This window comes from Ammospiza caudacuta, chromosome 16, assembly GCF_027887145.1.
Source record: "Ammospiza caudacuta isolate bAmmCau1 chromosome 16, bAmmCau1.pri, whole genome shotgun sequence".
Taxonomy (NCBI): domain Eukaryota; kingdom Metazoa; phylum Chordata; class Aves; order Passeriformes; family Passerellidae; genus Ammospiza; species Ammospiza caudacuta.
In genome coordinates, this window is record NC_080608.1 from 18,706,315 (window position 1) to 18,725,586 (window position 19,272).

General features: G+C 52.7%; 1 pseudogene; it reads left to right on the forward strand.

Annotated features, from left to right (window-relative positions):
* Window positions 1–289: 289 nt before the first annotated feature.
* Window positions 290–7,083, forward strand: LOC131564636 (steroid 21-hydroxylase-like; annotated as a pseudogene).
* The last annotated feature ends 12,189 nt before the right edge of the window (window positions 7,084–19,272 follow it).

Sequence of the window (19,272 nt, forward strand, 5' to 3'; positions counted from 1 at the left end):
GCCTCCAGGGCAGGGGCGTAGGGCTCCCCTTTACAAAGGCAGAGCGGCCGGTGCGGGGCAGGGCTTGACGTGAGACGGGGCTTTAAGCCTCCCGTGTGAGGCCCGAGCCTCGAGGGGTGGGGTTTTAAGGGGCGCTCTTTATGGGGCTGGGCGGTGGCGGGTTGTCGTAGTAGGGTGCGTGTGCGCCACCTGAGAGGGGCAGGACTTAGGGGGTGGGGCTGCATGGGGCGTGGTTGTGGGGTTCCCCAATATAAGGGCTCTCCGGTCCGCCCCCCCCACCCCGCGGGCCATGGCGGCTGCGGCGCTGCTGCTGGGCCTGCTGTCGCTGCTGCTGTCGCTGTCGCTGCTGTCGCGACTGTCGCGGCGTGGCGATAGGCGCGGCCCGCGCTGGGGCGTGCTGCACCTGCTGCACCCACAGGGGGCGCTGCACCTGAGCCGCCTGACGCGGCGGCACGGGCCCGTGCTGCGCCTGCGCGCGGCGGGCCGCGGTGAGTGCGGGATCCCCGACCCCAGCCGAACTTGCCCGGAACCCCCGAACCCGACCCTGACCGAGCTGCCCGGGACCCCCGAACCCGACCCCACCCCAGCCGCCCGGGACCCCCGAACCCGACACCAACCCAACCGCCCGGGACCCCACAGCCCCCCAAACCCCCCTCCCTGCTCCCCAGGGACTCTCCGAGCCCCCAACTCTGCCCTTTCCCCCTGCGGTGGGGACCTCTCCTCAAACCCCCCCAAACCTTTCTTGGGGCCCTAATCCCCCGATGCTCTCCCCAAAATCCCACGCCAGGACTCCCCACTTGGTTTGGGATCTCCCCCAGTTTTGGAGTACCCCCAGCCCCTCCTCTTCCCTGCAGAGGTGCTGGTGCCGAGCTCGGTGGCGACCATCCGCGAGGCGCTGGTCCGGCACTGGGGGGACTGGCTGGGGCGCCCCCACAGCTATCTGGGTATGGCGGCGGGGGGGGGGCGGTTGGAGGGGTTCCTGTGGGGTTTGGGGAGTATCCTGTGTGTAGTGAAGCCCTTCGGGGGATTTGAAGGGAGTCACTGTGTGGTTTCTGGGGTTCTCTGTGGGGCTCGGGGAGGGTCTCTAAGGGTTTGGGGGGGCCCTGTGGGATGGCAAGTCCTTATGGGGTTTGAGGGCGTCCCTATGAGATTGAAGGGGTTGTTACGGGATTGGGAGGGGGTCCCAATGGAGTTGGGGACATGGGTACTGGGGGGGGGGGGCAGTTCTGGAGGGGTGGGTTGTCTGTAGGGGCTAGGGCAGTTTCTAGAGGTCTCTGCCCCACCAGACACACCCTTCAGCCTCCAGGGTGGCATTAGGAGGGTCCCATGGAGGAAGCGGCTATGGGGTTGAAGGAGGCTTTATGAGGTAGTGGGGCCCTGTAGCACACCCCTGGTGTATTGGAGGTGGGTCCCTATAGGGGCTGGGGGGTTTCTGGGGGTCCCTTACTGCTCCTGCCCAACCCCAGGGTCGCTGGTGTCACGGGGGGCCGGGACCTGGCACTGGGAGACCCCTGCCCTGGCTGGCGGCGGCAGCGGGGAGCAGTTCGGGGGGCACTGGCATGGGCTGGGGGGCGTCTCGGGCCCCTCCTTTGGCTGCAGGGCCGGGAGTTGTGTGAGGTGAGACCCTGAAACCGACTCCTGCCCAAAATGATCCTTCTGCAACCCCGACACCCCCAAAACTGATCCTCCCAGCATTGCAAAACAGATCCCCACACAATATTGACCAGCAAAACCCTGGCCAATGCACCCCAAAACTGATACCTTGAGCCTCACTCCCTTCACCCAAACCCCACCCATGCACCTTAACCATGTCCCCTGCATCTGGAAACTGCCCCCCAAACCCTACCCCCTGCACTCATCCCCCAATCTCTGCATCTCAAACCTGATCCCCAAACCCTGCACCCGCATCACTGTCCCCCAAAACTTACCCACCCAAACCTCACCCTCTGCACCCCAAAAGGGCATTATCCCTGTGAGTCCCCATAACTCCCTCAGAGCTCTGCACTTCTCTTGTGCAACCCCCTAAACGAGCCTTGGAGTCCCCCTTTATTTGCTCTGGGCCTCTCTCTAACCTTCTCTTTCCCCCAGGAGCTGCGTTCGTATGGGGAGGCCCCCCTGGACCCCTTTGAGGTGTTCACCTTCCACACCTGCAGCACCATCGCACGCCTCCTCTTTGGGGAGCTGGTGAGGATCTGGCAGGGGGCCCAGGATGGAGACAGGGGTTTGGAGGAGGACCCCAGTTTTTATGGGGGCCCAGGGTTTGGGGGGGACCCAGGAGTCTGTGGAGGGAACATCCAGCTGTTTGGGGGGACTGACCAATTTGTGTGTGGGTGGCAGGGGTTTGGGGGCACATAGGAATTTGAGGGGACCCGAATGTCTGAAATGATGTTCGGGGTGTTCTGGGGGATCCAGAGACAATTGAGTACTGGGCAGTACACAGGTGTGTTCTCCTCCAGGTGCCCCCTCCAGGGGAGCTCCGGGCCTTCTCACGCTGCCTGGGGGAGCTGCTGCAGGTCTGGGGGCACAGCAGTGTTTGGGTGCTGGACCTGCTGCCCCTGCTGCGGGTGAGCCTGGCAGCTCCTGGGGGTGGCTGTGGGGCTGTGGCCTTTTTGCTGCATGAGGGTCTATGGAGCCCAGAGCTATAGAGCCCTATGGGGGCAATAAGGGAATTGTGGAGATCTACAGGGGGACTATGGGCCCTTGGGGGCCTGGGAAGGGCTGTGAGTCTCAGGGGGATTATATGGCCCATGGGAGAGATATGGGGCTGGTGGGATTATATGGGGTTGGGAGTGAGGTTATAGCATCTGTGTGGGACTGGAGAAGGGTATGGAGGGCTGACAGAGAGCTTATAGGGTCCATAGAGAGCTTGGGTGGTGTCTGTGGTACTGGGAAGGGACCCTATAACTAATGGGGCTGGACAGGGGTTATAGTGTTTGTGTGGGGCTAGGGTGAGTGTTACAGGGTCTATATGGTGTTGAGGATCTCTGGGCCTGGGAGGGCCAGTTGTGGGGGCTGTATAGGGCTGAGGTGGGGTAAAGTGTCTCTGTGGTGCTGAGGATGCCTGTAGGACATTGGAGGGGTCTGTATGGCCCAGAGGAGCGGCCATAGGGTATCTCTGGGGCTCAGGAGACTCAGGCAGCATCTCTGGGGGAGCGGGTGTCTCTCTGAGGTCAAAGGTTTCTTGGCGGTGGGGGTCCCCATGGAGTCCCTGTGCGCAGGCCCTGCCCAACCTGGGACTGCGGAAGCTGCTGCAGCTTGTCCAGCACCGTGACATGTTTGTGGAGACCCAGATCCAGCGGCATCAGGTGGGGAGGCCCAGGGAGCTGGGAGGCAGCCCGAGGTCAGGAGCGGTGCAGTTGGAACAGAGCCTCAGGGGAAACCCAGGGCTTTGGAAACTACATGGGGGTCTGGAAGGACTCAGGTTCTGGGTGGAAACCAGGAGTTTGGGGGCTACCCAGGGGCTTGGGGGCACCCACATATTTTTGGGGAAACAGAGGTTTGGGGGGACCCAAGGGGATGGGAGGAGCCGGGGGTCTGGGAGGCCTTGGGGAGGGCCAGGGGTTTAGGTGGACTTGGGGGTTTGGAAGAGACTCCCGTGTTTGGGGGCAGCTGGGGATCAGGAGAAACCCCCAACACGTGTCACCCCTTTGCCAGGCGTGCCCCTCCCCTCCCCCGGACTCAGTTCTGGGGGCACTGCTGGGGCGTAATCCTGGGGCACGGGAGGGCCCCCTGAGCCCCCCCCGGCTGCACATGGCGCTGGTGGACCTGTTCATTGGGGGCACCGAGACCACTGCGGCGGCGCTGGGCTGGGCTGTGGCCTTCCTGCTGCACCGCCCCGAGGTGAAACACATGTCCCTCCATGTCTTCCATGCAGCCCTGGGGGGGTCCTCTGTGTCCCCAGGGGTCCTGTGTCCCCCCCTACATCCTGTGTTCCATATGTCCCTCATGTTCCCTTCTCCGTGGGTTTCCTGCTGCTCTGCCCCCAGATGATGTGGAGCACCCTCTGTCCCCTGTACAGTGCCAGGGCTCCATGTGTGTACTTGGGGGTCCCATATCCCCACCTGTGTCCTACATGTCCCCCACGTCCTCCTCCCCATGGCTGACACTGTGCCCTTGCACCACCCTGAGGTGCCCCATGGATCTCTCAGACATTTCAGAGCTGTGTCTGTGTCTCTATGTGGCTCCTTGGTTTGGGGTTTCCATGGAGAGGTGGCTCAGGGTCCAGGGATAGAGGGTCCTAAGAGAGAGATCTGGGGGCTCAGGGGTGTCCCCAAGGAGGAGGGAGGAGCAAGTCTGGGGTGGGGGTTGGGTCTCAGGACAGGTCTGGGGAGGATCTGGGAGTTCAAGGGGGTTGCCAAGGGAGAGGGCCAGGCTTGAGGATGGTTTGGGGTCCCAGGGGCAGGTTGGTGAGTTTGGGGGGGTCTGGGGTTCTGGGGAGTCACCCTGTCATCCCATTGCCACTGTGTGCCCCCTGGGATGCACCCCCTCCCCTGGTGCCCCATGGCAGACATGGCACACCTGTGCAGCTGCAGGTGCGGCTGCGGGCGGAGCTGCAGGGGGCACAGGGACCACCCGGGCCAGGGGACATGGGGCGCCTGCCCCTTCTTCAGGCCACCGTCAGCGAGACCCTGCGGCTGCGACCCCCTGCGCCCCTGGCGCTGCCCCACTGCGCCCTGCGCCACACCAGGTACCAGGGCAGGGAGGAGCCGCCACCGGCCAGCCTGGGTGAGGGGCAACCACCACAGAACAGGAAGGGTCCGCCTGGTATCATCAGTAGGGTCCGGGAGAACCCAGCAGAGCCCATTAGACCCCAGCAAGTCCTGCTAAGACCCATCAGGTCCCAGCATGGCCCGGGTAAGACCCAAATATGCAGAATATTTACCAGTAGGGCCCAGTAGAAGTAGGCCCACAGTAGACTCCAATAGACCAGTACAGTCTGGTAAGTCCTTGTAGGACCCAGTAGGCTTCAACAGGGCCCAATAAATCCCAGTAAGACTCATTAGGTCCCAGTAGGCCCCAGTATAACCCCAGTACATTCCACTTGCCCCAGCAGGTTCTGGTATGACCCCAGTAGACCCTAACAGACACTCAGTAGATCCTAGAAGATTCCAGAATAGCCTCAGTAGGCCCCAGCAGAGCCCAGAAGATCCCAGCAGGAGTTCCCAATATATCCCAGTAAGTCCAAGGTAGCCCCACGAAACCCCAGTAGACATCCAGTAGCCCCCAGAAAAGCTCACGATGGGTCCAGCAGTTCCCAGTGAGCCCAGTAGACCCCAGTATGGCCCCAGTAGACCTCGACAGATAGCCAGTAGATACCAGAGAGCTCCAGTAGGACTCCACCAGATCCCAGTATGGCGCTAGCAGATCCCACCCAGTGTGCCAGTAGACCCCAAATAAATTCTAGTAGGTGTCAGTATGGCTCCAGTAGATTCCAGTATAGCATCAGTAAATTCCAGTAGGCACCTAATAGATCCCAGGAGACCCCAGAGAGCCCCAGTAGACTCCAACAGACACCCAGTAACTCCCAGCAGCACCTACCAGATCTCAGTATAGACCCTGTAGACCCAAACAGACATCCAGTCATACCCAGTGAGCCCCCAGAGAGCCTCAGTAGGTCTCAGTATGGCCCATGTAACTTTCAGTAGCCCCCAGCAGACCGCAGTCTATCTCCATGCACCTTGTCCCCTTCCAGTCTTGGGGGGCTCCCCGTGGCAGCCGGCACTGTCCTGATCCCCAACCTGCTGGCAGCCCAACAGGACCCTGACATCTGGCAGCACCCTGAGGTCTTCCTGCCCGGTATGTGGGTATGCCTGCACTCTGAGTGCCCCCCTGAACTCCTGGGTTTCCTCAAACATCAAACTGGGTTCCCCCAGCCATGGTGTTTTCCCTGATTCCTGGGTATCCTGGGAACACCTTTGTGTCATGAGTGTCCCCCCCCCCCCCGATGCCTGAACCACCCCAACCCCACACCCCCTCCCCCAAACCTGTGGTTACCCCCCACCATCCCCATTAGTTCTCCCATATATCTGTGTACCCCCCTCAAAACCTGTTCCTCCCCTCTACCCCCCTGCCGAAACCCCTGAGACCCCCCTCAGGTGTCTGAACCCTCCCCAAACATGTGAATCCCCTCTGTCATCCTGGGGTCTCCCCCAAATCTTAGGCTCCCTCTGAGCCCCTGGGTCACCCCAAACCCCCATGTTTCCCTTCTGAACCCTGAAGTCCAACCTGGGGAACCCCCAGGCACCCTCCAAACTTGTGGAGGTCCGCCCCTAAGTCCTGGGTCCCCCCATGGCGCCCGCTCCCCCCAAGCCTGTGGGTCCCCCCCCGGAACCCCCCGATCCTGCGGGTCCCCCCGCACCCTTCGGAGCTGACCCGCCGCCCCCCAGAGCGGTTCCTGGCGCCGGGCGCCCCCTCGCGGTCGCTGCTGCCGTTCGGCTGCGGGGCGCGATCGTGCCCGGGGGAGGGGCTGGCGCGGGCCGAGCTCTTCGTGTTCCTGGGGCTGATCCTGCGGGAATTCCGTCTGGAGCCGGGCCCGGAGGGACTGCCGGGGCTGAGGGGCTCACCGGGCACGGTGCTGCGCTGCCCCTCCTTTCGCCTGCGTATGGTGCCCTGCCAGCCCCCGGGCTTACCCTGACCCTGGCCTGACTCCACTTGACCACTTTATTACTTTTCTGAACACACTGTGACTCACCTGAGGTTTTTTTGACCCTTCTTGAATACACCTGACTTCACCTGAGCCTGTGTGACACTGCCTGAACCTGGCTGACCGTGACCCCCTGACTGACCCCACCTGACATCGGCCTCACCCCTGCCAACCCTATGCCTCACCTTGACACCGGCTATGACCCCAGCTGTGACCCTACCTAACCCCATCTGACTCTGCTTGAACCCTGCGTGACTCCATCCCAACTCACCTGACACCTGACCCCTGCGTGCCCCCATTCAAAACCAGATAGCTGGGTCTCTCCCGGATGCCTGAGTCAATGCAGTGTGGGAGGGCCCCATTTATCTCCTCCTAATAAAATTTGTGCTTTTGAACCCACAAGTCCCGGCTCTTCCTGGGACCCCCTAAACGTCCGGAACGCCCGAAGCCCAGCCTTGCGCCCACCCTGACCGGCCACTCTCGGCACCCGCCACAGCCCTTGGACAGCATCAGAAGATAGCGGTCTGGCTGATTTGCACTTCCCCGCTCCGCAAAGCCCTCCCCGGAGAGGCTGCGGTCCGGGTTGGGCTCGCAGCCCTGCGAGATACGGCGGGTTTGTGCGGGGCGCTGCGTTCTGCTGATCTGACTGGCAACAGGCGACTCAAAGCATGAAGCGCTCTGATTGGCCGAGGCCTGGTGTGCCTGGCAACCGATTGGCTTAGAGCTGTTGGGGGCGGGAGGGGAGTAGAGCGCCGTCCCCAGAGCGAGGGCCTGGAGGAGCGGGCGCTGCAGGGTGGAGTGCCCGCTCCGAACATAGCGGGGGCACTCAGGAGCATTCCCCCGACGCAAAAACCCAAGGGAGAGAACAGCGAGGAGGGGCAGGGAGGGAACGAGACCGTCCACGCCCCTCGAGTCATGTGTCGAAATGGGGGCAACGGCAAAGGAGGGGTAGGCAAGGCAAGGGAACGGAAAGGTTGGTCGGTGAGGAAAGGCAAAGGAGGAAGAGGCAATTCAAGAGGGCACCAATACAAGGCAAGGCAAGCGTGGGTTAGGTAAGGCAAAAAAAGGAAGGGTACGAAACGCTATGCAAGGGAGGGTTAAACAAGGCAAAACAACAGAGGAGAAGGCAAGACGACAGAAGGGAGGGTTGGTAAAGGCAACACGAGGAAAGGGAGGGGCAGACAAGGGGTCCAGGCAAGGCAAGGGGAGGCAGTGGAAGCCAAGATAATGGAAGGAAATGGAGAGGTAGGCCAGATAAGGCAGTACAAGGCAACGGAGGGGTTGTTACCTGAGCTATCCAGCTGCAGGGTAAATGTTCAAAATAAACATTGGACCCTCAAGGGAAGAGTCTGCAGGGTGCCGCACCGGTCCCGGGGCCCCCCGCCCCGCGGGTGCCGCCCGCAGCTCCCGCTCCATCATCCCCACAGCCCCTGCGCTCCCCCCGCCCCGGTGACATAACTCAGGTTTCCCACAGGGTCTGCATGATTTGCGGAAAAAACTCCACAACTAGTAAAAGTCGTGAAGTGGGTATGTATCTTTATTCAGCGTCGGATGCATGCAGGATAACTCCTTAAAGAACATGCGCGCAATCAGAGAGTCCAAACTCCCCTTTTTCCCCCAGCCTATTGCATATGCATTAAGTTTTGCAATAGGTTCATGCATATTCATCGCATTACAATTAGTTAATGTCAGTCCTTGAGCAGAGAGCTCGCTGTTTGTCAGTTGTGTCCTGCAGCCTCAGTTTTGGCTTGCTTCTTATTTCAAGGTCCAAGGGGCCCCTCTTACCTTCCTCTAGCTTGGAAGCTCACATTCCTTTCACCTTGTTTGAGACAATTTTGAGAGCTACAGGCTTTTTTGAACACAGCAAATTTAACAGACTAAACAACTTAAACAATTCAAAACAGCATATTCCACTTAAATCTGAAGTTGATTTCTAACCCAAGTTAATTCCTAACCTCATGTCTCATTTGACAGGAGATGAAGGATTTTTAGGGATTTTTTTTTAGGACTATTGAGGGTAATTTTAGGACTTTTTATGAGTTAGGGTATCTTTAGGGCTTTTGAGGGAATTTTAAGGTATTTTTTGGGGTAGATTTTTTAGAATTTTAATGAGTTTTGGGGTAGAAGGAAAGGCAAGTCTGGCACCCCATAGTTTAAGGGGCAGACGAAGAGCTGTGTAGGGAAGGGAACACCCCACATGACCTTTTTTCACCTCCTCCCCCGCTCCAAGGTCTAGCAGCCCCCCACGCGACCAGCTGCTTTCAGAGGGTTACCCAGGCACACCTGCACAGGGAGCTGCTAGTCCACAGGGGCTAACGGGGGTATCCCAAGCATCCCTCTGGGAGCTATGGTTGAAGCATCCAGCAGGGACTAGGGAGCTGCTAGGCCAACCTGGGCGTAGAGCATCACTTTGAGAAAATGCCAAGGGAAGACCCCTCTTGCCAAGGGGCAGCACCCGAGCAGGCTAGGCAGCATGTACTACTGATGTACTACTTAGTAATCACCAAGGAATAATTACATAAGTTAACAGCAAATTACCCAATTTAGCTAGATGTGTAACCTTAACACAAAGTTTTATGTTTTACCAGTTTTCTGTTCTTCTGCTCCAAGTAGTTGTTGCAAAAAAGAAAGCGCTGTTATTTTTCTGTAGAGTTTTCTTCTATAACAAGCCCTTTACTGCCCTTGAATCTGAGCCAGAGAAGCCAAACAGCTGCAGCTGCTCTGAGGGCTTGGTGGGATTCGCCCCCTCCCTTTTCCTGGGTGCCATGGGAACGAGAGGCGAGCACAATCAGGGGTATATTAACCCCAGCCTTGGCTGAGGAGCTTCATTCCCTCTCTGGGATGTGCTGGGGTAAGAACTCTCCTCTCATTTCATTGAGGAGGCTCTTTCAGCTTATCTCAGCTTGTTTTCAGCAGGTGTTTCTGGGCATCTAAAGCAATAGAGGCTTGGAAGAGACTGAAGAAAGCATGGAATACAGGGAGTATTTAAGTTAACAATTTCGGGTTTTGTGTTTAGGGGTGGTAAAGTGCATTTGCAAGTTCTGGTGTTGTTCTTGTTTTGTTTTTTATTATTTTTTAGGAGGAGTAGATCTTCCAGAGGCTCCCAGTTCTGTCAAGTATAACACTTTGTTCAGCAGATTCATCATGTTGTCACAAGAGGGATCTGCCTAGTGTCAAAGATGATGTTTGAGATTGAGGCTTCAGGCGAGTTAAGGGTTGTGACTAGGAGAGGGAGGGTGAGCAGGTATCCAGGTAGGAGTTATTGTGGGTGGGGGGAGATTTGAAGGCAGCAGGGTGAGAAAGGCTGTTGATTTGAGGACACATTCCCCCCCCCCCCCCTCCCTCCCCCGCCAAGAGACTTCTCAGAAGCCTAGCAGAGGTTTTCACATGTCTTAAAGCACACAAGGTGATCCACTGCACTCACAGGAATGCCATTTAACTTTGCCTTTCTCTAACCCAGGTGCCACCCCTAATGAAGGCCACAGCCTTGGAATCAGGATGAAGCTGGAGCCTGAAGGAGCCAGGCACACTCAGGAGAGGGCAAGTAGCTGCCTTGCTGGGATTAGGCCCACATAACTCTGAACTCACACTTTGGTTTTGGTTTTCTTTATTGTAGCTGACCAGAGGCTAACAGGTGATCATGGGGCCCTCCGAGGCAGACTCATTGCAGGTGCAACATGGATTCCCATCACCTATCATCCAAAAGATAAGTCGGGGGCCACGGCCTGGAGATGGGAGAGTAGCAGGTTGGGAATCCCTGGGACAGATTTAAAAATTGGCATGTATGTAAGCATGTCGCCTTATATTGTGTGTACTTACACTCTATGTGGACTTGCACTGTATGCATCAGCTTATATTGTGTGTACTTACACTGTACCACTTATGATCGCAGCTGCCCTGTCCTGGCACGTAGTCACAGTTAGGTAGAACAGTTATAACAACTTTACTGTTCATCTGTCTTTCGTGGGATTTTGGGTAGAAAATTTATCAGTCCAGAGTGGGGACAAGTCCTAGCTGTCAGCCACCTGTTGACCCTTCCTGTTGTCTCACAGGTCCTCGTGGCTGCTGTTTTCCCCAGGATCTGCCATTTACCTCAAGGAGCGGCAGCCAGAAGATGTGTCAAAGCACCTTCTTCAGCATCTCAGGTAAGGGCCACAGTGAGCATGTAAGTGGAAGGAGTATGTGTGAGAGCACGTGGCTGTGTCTGTCTGCTCGTCTCTGTGTGTGTGAGCGCATGCTGACTGGATTTAACCTTGTGTGTGTGACTTTTGCTTTCCAGGTTTTGCAACTCCTTGTTAAATTTAGAATAAAAAATCCCCAGCTGCCTTCCACCCTGGCTGTTATTTTTTTTTGGTCCCGGCCAAGTGAAAACCCAGAAAAATACCACAAGATAGGCTAGAAAAGAACCAAAAAACCAAGAAAAAAAACCCAATATGGGTGAGAATACCGAGAAAAAAACTCCCAAGATGGGCAAGAAAAAAATGCAGAAAACACCCACAGAAAACCAAGAAAAAAACCCCAGGATGGGCAAGAAGAATCCCAGAAAAACAATGCTACATGGACCAGAAAAAAACCAGGAAAAACCAGAAAAAAAAACGGAAAAAAAAGGGAAAAAAATCCCAAGATGGGCAAGGAAAAAAACCCCCCCAAAAAAAACCACAAGATGGGCAAGGAGAAGATCCGCAAAAAACCCAGAAAAATCACAGAAAAACCCCCAAGAAGGGCAAGAAAAAACCCAGAAAACACCCACAGAAAACCAAGGAAAAAACCCCAAGATGGGTGAGAAAACTCCCAGGAAAAAAAACCAAGATGGACCAGAAAAAACCCTTAAAAAACCAAGGAAAAAAAAAAAAAAAAAAAACGGAAAAAACCCCAAGGATAGGCAAGAATACTCCAGAAGAAACCTCAGAAAAAATCCGCAAGATGGGCAAGAAAAAACCCAGAAAAAAACACAAAAAAAACCTCCATGATGGGCAAGAAGAAATCTGGAACAAACACCCCAAGACTGGCAAGAAAAAACGCCAAGATGGGCAAGAAAAAACTGACGTAAAACCGGCCGCAAAGCGCGACTGTCATAAAACCGGCCGTAAAGCGCGACTGTCGTAAAACCGGCCGTAAAGCGCGACTGTCGTAAAAGGTGCCGTAAAGCGCGACTGTCGTAAAAGGTGCCGTAAAGCGCGACTGTCGTAAAACCGGCCGTAAAGCGCGACTGTCGTAAAACCGGCCGTAAAGCGCGACTGTCGTAAAAGGTGCCGTAAAGCGCGACTGTCGTAAAACCGGCCGTAAAGCGCGACTGTCGTAAAAGGTGCCGTAAAGCGCGACTGTCGTAAAACCGGCCGTAAAGCGCGACTGTCGTAAAAGGTGCCGTAAAGCGCGACTGTCGTAAAAGGTGCCGTAAAGCGCGACTGTCGTAAAACCGGCCGTAAAGCGCGACTGTCGTAAAAGGTGCCGTAAAGCGCGACTGTCGTAAAAGGTGCCGTAAAGCGCGACTGTCGTAAAACCGGCCGTAAAGCGCGACTGTCGTAAAAGGTGCCGTAAAGCGCGACTGTCGTAAAAGGTGCCGTAAAGCGCGACTGTCGTAAAACCGGCCGTAAAGCGCGACTGTCGTAAAAGGTGCCGTAAAGCGCGACTGTCGTAAAAGGTGCCGTAAAGCGCGACTGTCGTAAAACCGGCCGTAAAGCGCGACTGTCGTAAAAGGTGCCGTAAAGCGCGACTGTCGTAAAACCGGCCGTAAAGCGCGACTGTCGTAAAAGGTGCCGTAAAGCGCGACTGTCGTAAAAGGTGCCGTAAAGCGCGACTGTCGTAAAACCGGCCGTAAAGCGCGACTGTCGTAAAAGGTGCCGTAAAGCGCGACTGTCGTAAAAGGTGCCGTAAAGCGCGACTGTCGTAAAACCGGCCGTAAAGCGCGACTGTCGTAAAACCGGCCGTAAAGCGCGACTGTCGTAAAGGTGCCGTAAAGCGCGACTGTCGTAAAAGGTGCAGTAAAGCGCGACTGTCGTAAAAGGTGCCGTAAAGCGCGACTGTCGTAAAACCGGCCGTAAAGCGCGACTGTCGTAAAAGGTGCCGTAAAGCGCGACTGTCGTAAAAGGTGCCGTAAAGCGCGACTGTCGTAAAACCGGCCGTAAAGCGCGACTGTCGTAAAAGGTGCCGTAAAGCGCGACTGTCGTAAAAGGTGCCGTAAAGCGCGACTGTCGTAAAAGGTGCCGTAAAGCGCGACTGTCGTAAAAGGTGCCGTAAAGCGCGACTGTCGTAAAACCGGCCGTAAAGCGCGACTGTCGTAAAACCGGCCGTAAAGCGCGACTGTCGTAAAAGGTGCCGTAAAGCGCGACTGTCGTAAAACCGGCCGTAAAGCGCGACTGTCGTAAAACCGGCCGTAAAGCGCGACTGTCGTAAAAGGTGCCGTAAAGCGCGACTGTCGTAAAAGGTGCCGTAAAGCGCGACTGTCGTAAAACCGGCCGTAAAGCGCGACTGTCGTAAAAGGTGCCGTAAAGCGCGACTGTCGTAAAACCGGCCGTAAAGCGCGACTGTCGTAAAAGGTGCCGTAAAGCGCGACTGTCGTAAAAGGTGCCGTAAAGCGCGACTGTCGTAAAACCGGCCGTAAAGCGCGACTGTCGTAAAAGGTGCCGTAAAGCGCGACTGTCGTAAAAGGTGCCGTAAAGCGCGACTGTCGTAAAACCGGCCGTAAAGCGCGACTGTCGTAAAACCGGCCGTAAAGCGCGACTGTCGTAAAGGTGCCGTAAAGCGCGACTGTCGTAAAAGGTGCCGTAAAGCGCGACTGTCGTAAAAGGTGCCGTAAAGCGCGACTGTCGTAAAACCGGCCGTAAAGCGCGACTGTCGTAAAAGGTGCCGTAAAGCGCGACTGTCGTAAAAGGTGCCGTAAAGCGCGACTGTCGTAAAAGGTGCCGTAAAGCGCGACTGTCGTAAAAGGTGCCGTAAAGCGCGACTGTCGTAAAAGGTGCCGTAAAGCGCGACTGTCGTAAAAGGTGCCGTAAAGCGCGACTGTCGTAAAAGGTGCCGTAAAGCGCGACTGTCGTAAAAGGTGCCGTAAAGCGCGACTGTCGTAAAACCGGCCGTAAAGCGCGACTGTCGTAAAAGGTGCCGTAAAGCGCGACTGTCGTAAAAGGTGCCGTAAAGCGCGACTGTCGTAAAAGGTGCCGTAAAGCGCGACTGTCGTAAAACCGGCCGTAAAGCGCGACTGTCGTAAAACCGGCCGTAAAGCGCGACTGTCGTAAAACCGGCCGTAAAGCGCGACTGTCGTAAAAGGTGCCGTAAAGCGCGACTGTCGTAAAACCGGCCGTAAAGCGCGACTGTCGTAAAACCGGCCGTAAAGCGCGACTGTCGTAAAAGGTGCCGTAAAGCGCGACTGTCGTAAAAGGTGCCGTAAAGCGCGACTGTCGTAAAAGGTGCCGTAAAGCGCGACTGTCGTAAAAGGTGCCGTAAAGCGCGACTGTCGTAAAACCGGCCGTAAAGCGCGACTGTCGTAAAAGGTGCCGTAAAGCGCGACTGTCGTAAAAGGTGCCGTAAAGCGCGACTGTCGTAAAAGGTGCCGTAAAGCGCGACTGTCGTAAAACCGGCCGTAAAGCGCGACTGTCGTAAAAGGTGCCGTAAAGCGCGACTGTCGTAAAAGGTGCCGTAAAGCGCGACTGTCGTAAAAGGTGCCGTAAAGCGCGACTGTCGTAAAAGGTGCCGTAAAGCGCGACTGTCGTAAAACCGGCCGTAAAGCGCGACTGTCGTAAAAGGTGCCGTAAAGCGCGACTGTCGTAAAAGGTGCCGTAAAGCGCGACTGTCGTAAAAGGTGCCGTAAAGCGCGACTGTCGTAAAACCGGCCGTAAAGCGCGACTGTCGTAAAAGGTGCCGTAAAGCGCGACTGTCGTAAAAGGTGCCGTAAAGCGCGACTGTCGTAAAACCGGCCGTAAAGCGCGACTGTCGTAAAAGGTGCCGTAAAGCGCGACTGTCGTAAAAGGTGCCGTAAAGCGCGACTGTCCTAAAACCGGCCGTAAAGCGCGACTGTCGTAAAAGGTGCCGTAAAGCGCGACTGTCGTAAAAGGTGCCGTAAAGCGCGACTGTCGTAAAACCGGCCGTAAAGCGCGACTGTCGTAAAACCGGCCGTAAAGCGCGACTGTCGTAAAAGGTGCCGTAAAGCGCGACTGTCGTAAAACCGGCCGTAAAGCGCGACTGTCGTAAAAGGTGCCGTAAAGCACGACTGTCGTAAAAGGTGCCGTAAAGCGCGACTGTCGTAAAACCGGCCGTAAAGCGCGACTGTCGTAAAAGGTGCCGTAAAGCGCGACTGTCGTAAAAGGTGCCGTAAAGCGCGACTGTCCTAAAACCGGCCGTAAAGCGCGACTGTCGTAAAAGGTGCCGTAAAGCGCGACTGTCGTAAAAGGTGCCGTAAAGCGCGACTGTCGTAAAACCGGCCGTAAAGCGCGACTGTCGTAAAACCGGCCGTAAAGCGCGACTGTCGTAAAAGGTGCCGTAAAGCGCGACTGTCGTAAAACCGGCCGTAAAGCGCGACTGTCGTAAAAGGTGCCGTAAAGTGCGACTGTCGTAAAACCGGCCGTAAAGCGCGACTGTCGTAAAAGGTGCCGTAAAGCGCGACTGTCGTAAAAGGTGCCGTAAAGCGCGACTGTCGTAAAAGGTGCCGTAAAGCGCGACTGTCGTAAAAGGCCCTAGGTAGGTTCTAGATACAGTTCTAGGTCTAGTTCTAGGTGCGTTCTAGGTATGTTCTAGATGTAGTTCCGTACACTGAATATGGTCTGGGTGTGGTCTAGATTACGTTATAGGTGCGTTCTAGACTGCGTTCTAGACTGCGTTATAGGCATGTTCTGGGTTACGCTCTAAGTTTGTCCTAGAGCGCATTCTAGGTACGTTCTAGATTGTGTTCCAGGCGCGTTCTAGATATGTTCTAGATTGCGTTCTAGGTGTGTTCTAGAGCGCGTTCTATGTATGTTCTAGATTGCGTTCTAGGTGTGTTCTGGAGCGCGTTATGGAGCGCGTTATAGCTATGTTCTAGATTCCGTTCAAGGTGGCACTAGATTGTGTTCTAGGCACGTTCTAGACTCTAAATTGCGTTCTAGATTGCTTTGTATTAGGCTCTAGATTTGCGTTCTAGGTGCGTTCTAGACATGTTCTAGACTCTACGAAACTTTGTAGATTGTGTTCTAGGTGTGTTCTGGGTTCCGTTCTAGATACAGTTCTAGGTACGTTCCAGAATGTTATGTTCTGTATATGTACTAGATATGTATTAAGTATGCTTCCGGATACGGTTCTAGGTATGGCTCTATGTTATATAGAATTATGTATAATATATATTCATAATATATAATACATACAATATATAATTCTATATAATCTATATAATACTATATATAAAGTATATATTCTATTTACAAATATTAATTAGTTTCACTCCAAGTACGAATTGAATTTGGCTGCTCAGTCATGCAACATGCCGGTCCTTCATCTGAATGGATGTGCTTGCTTGAATGCTTGCCAGTGCCTGATGGCTGGAAGGCAAATGAAACTTTCCCTCACAAAACTGTGCAGTGGTATCATGGGTTGACTGGCAAAAAATAATGTATTTTCCTATGCCCGTTTGAGTTACTGATGATTATTTTCAGATTCAGAATAGAAGCATAAATTGTCAAAGCAAAATACCAGGTGAGAATTCTCTGAGGAAGAAGGAAAAGCCAGGCGTTTTTATAATCCCTAAAAGTTTGTGTTTTGAAGAATCCAAACATAAACTTAACTCTTGAGCATTTATGTTTATACAATTCATTGTACTCACAGGAAATAACATTAGGAATTGATTACTGCTGGTATCACCCCCTTCATAGCTGTGTGGACTAAGCTGATTCCAGTCATGTACAGAACTTGTGGCATTTTACTTCTTCAATTGTAATTGTTGTCCCAACCTCAATTTGAACCTGAAATGTCACCAGACTATCCTTTTTAGGTTAAAATAGAAAATAAAATATTGGAGCCTTTTGACTTCAGTAGTCTAACTCTGCTGAGTTTTCAGGATCCATCTGTAAATTAGTTTGGCTTTCAGCTTCCACTGTCCATAACATGTTCACTGTTCATAATTTTAACTTCAGACAGGAAACTGATGTTCAGGCAAAAATGGATGGTTTAACACATAGCTCTAGATATAGCTCTAGATATAGCTCTAGATATATAGAATTAGATATAATATATATTAATAATATATAATATATAAAATATATAATTATATATAACAATAGATATAATATTATCTATAAAGTATATATTCTATATAAGATATATTTCTATGAATACTATATATTTATATACATATTTTCAACTGCTTCTCAGATGAAAATGATTCAAGAACACTCCTCTTTCCAGACCAGTGACAAAATTGGATTTTCAGCAGAACAAAACACATGTGAGCTCTCAGGTGGGGAGCTCCTGAGTCCTGAGCCCCCAGCTGATTCCAGTGCTGCCTTCTGTCTAATCCCAGCCTGTGTTGGCAACCTGCCCTCCCATTTCAGCAGAAATTCAGAGAGGTGAGCTGGAATCACTGGGCACAGCACAGTGGCTGGAGCTCATCAGCCTGTTCCATACAGAAACCAGCTCTAGCAGAGTTATTCTGCTCCTGTGGTGTGCTCAGCTGGGCTGAGGTGAATCAGTCTGTTTGAATGGATTGCCTGGGAGCATCATGCAGTAATAGTCTCAAAGTGCATTGTCACCATATCCTTACCTGCTCAAGGAAAATTCCCTGGAGCTTTGAGTGCTAAGAACATGGAGTGCATGGAGGAATGGTTTCCTTCAGGCTCTCTGGTTTCCCAATATGTTTTTGGTGGCGACTGGTTCATGGAGAGGATGAGAAACAAGTATGATGTTCTATAGAAGAAGGTTTATTAGTTCTGTTGGTCTCTGACTATATTTCTGTTATTAATCTGTTTTAGTTAGTAATTGGACAGGTCACCTGTGCATAGGACTGGGAGTTGTTATAACTCCTCTAGGTGAGGCTGTAGCATGTTTCTTCAATCCTTGGCATAGAGAGGAGTCAATACCATGTTATTTAATGGAGGCTGAAGAGTGTTTGTGTTCCTAAAGTATTTGAGACAAGGAAGATCCTGTCCATAGTGATTTGATAAAGGACAGGGATCCTACCCTTTCTGTCTGTCAGTGCTGACTCACATGTGTTTGTTATTTGCACCATACCACTGCCTGTGTAGCTCTTAAGACCCCCTTAGGCATCCAGACACAGTCTGTATCTCAAACAGCCTAAAAATTCAATGATGGGATGAATTCTTTTGGAGACTATTTTTCTCTTATTAGGTTCCTATCTCAAGTGAACAAACTGCTTGATTTACAGCACTATTGTTTGAGAGGTTCCCTTGTGTAGCTGAAGATTCGTGTAATTGCTACTTTGCAGCAAATAAAAAACATTTCTCTGGTTCAAACTGCAATTTGACTATTTCTGCTGTGTAGAGCCCATTATCAGAGCCTTGATGAGGCGCAGAACAGATTTGGATGAAAATGATGAGATTTGGATGAAATGGCCCTCCATCAGGGCAGGCTACAAAGATCCTCCTCTTTGAGGTATTGGCCCTTTTGATGCATAAAATGCATGAAAATTTGCTTGAAAAGTGCAAGTTGATGAGTAAAAGAGAATTCACAGTAATTGTAGTGAAATGAAAAAAGAAAACAAGGCAAAAGCATTGGAAAGAATATGTTTAATTGCATGTAATTACTTGATGTGGGTTTCAGTCAGGGAAAAAAGGAGAAAGGAACATGCTAAATAGCGCTGGTGTGGCAATTACTCTTTGATGATTTTCTCAAATGACTGAACTTTGTGTATTATTAAAAAAAATAAAGATACAGCAACAACAAAAACAAAAAAAAAAAACCCCAACCAGGAAAACCACACACACTACTTTATGTTGTAAGAACTTTGCTGTATCAGTCAAAATGCTCTGCCACGTCTTTCACCTCATGATTTTTGCATGTATAGACAAAATAAACTTTGTTTCCTGGTAATGCTGTGTCAACATGCTAGGTGGGATGCAAGTTTAATAGTTTTAACTATCAGGGTGTGAGTTAAAACATTGCCTGGGTTATCTGATAGCCTAAGCACTTTGAGATGGAGCTTCTCAGTTGAACAATTTTTTGACATGCCAGGTTTGCTGACAAACAAATCTGAACAAGTTGCAGTCTGGTGAAATAAAAATACAAGAGAAGCAGAAATAGAGGTCCAATAGAGGTGGGACAAGGTTCCTAGCACTAATTCAAATGGTTTTGTCTCTAAACAAGTAATCAGACTGTGGTGGTGTTTGAGGGTCCCCAGGACAAGGGAAGAAATGACATCTGATAATACCTCATCTTCCCTGAGGAGGCTTCCAGTAAGGAAAGGACAAATGCGGGAGTCTGGGGCTTCCCTTCTGGGAAATTGAAAATCGAGGAAGAAAACTAGATAGGGACAAAGAAAACTGATGCTATCCTTCTGATAACAGAACTGAAGTCATAAATGAATTTAGGACTGGTTCTCAGCATCTTTTAGGATTCTGTCAATGCACCTGTGACTGAGACTGGCAGTGATTTTCCCAGGTACAAAAGTACAACTTCATTTCAATGTGAAGGATTAGTCAAGGTCCAGCGGTATT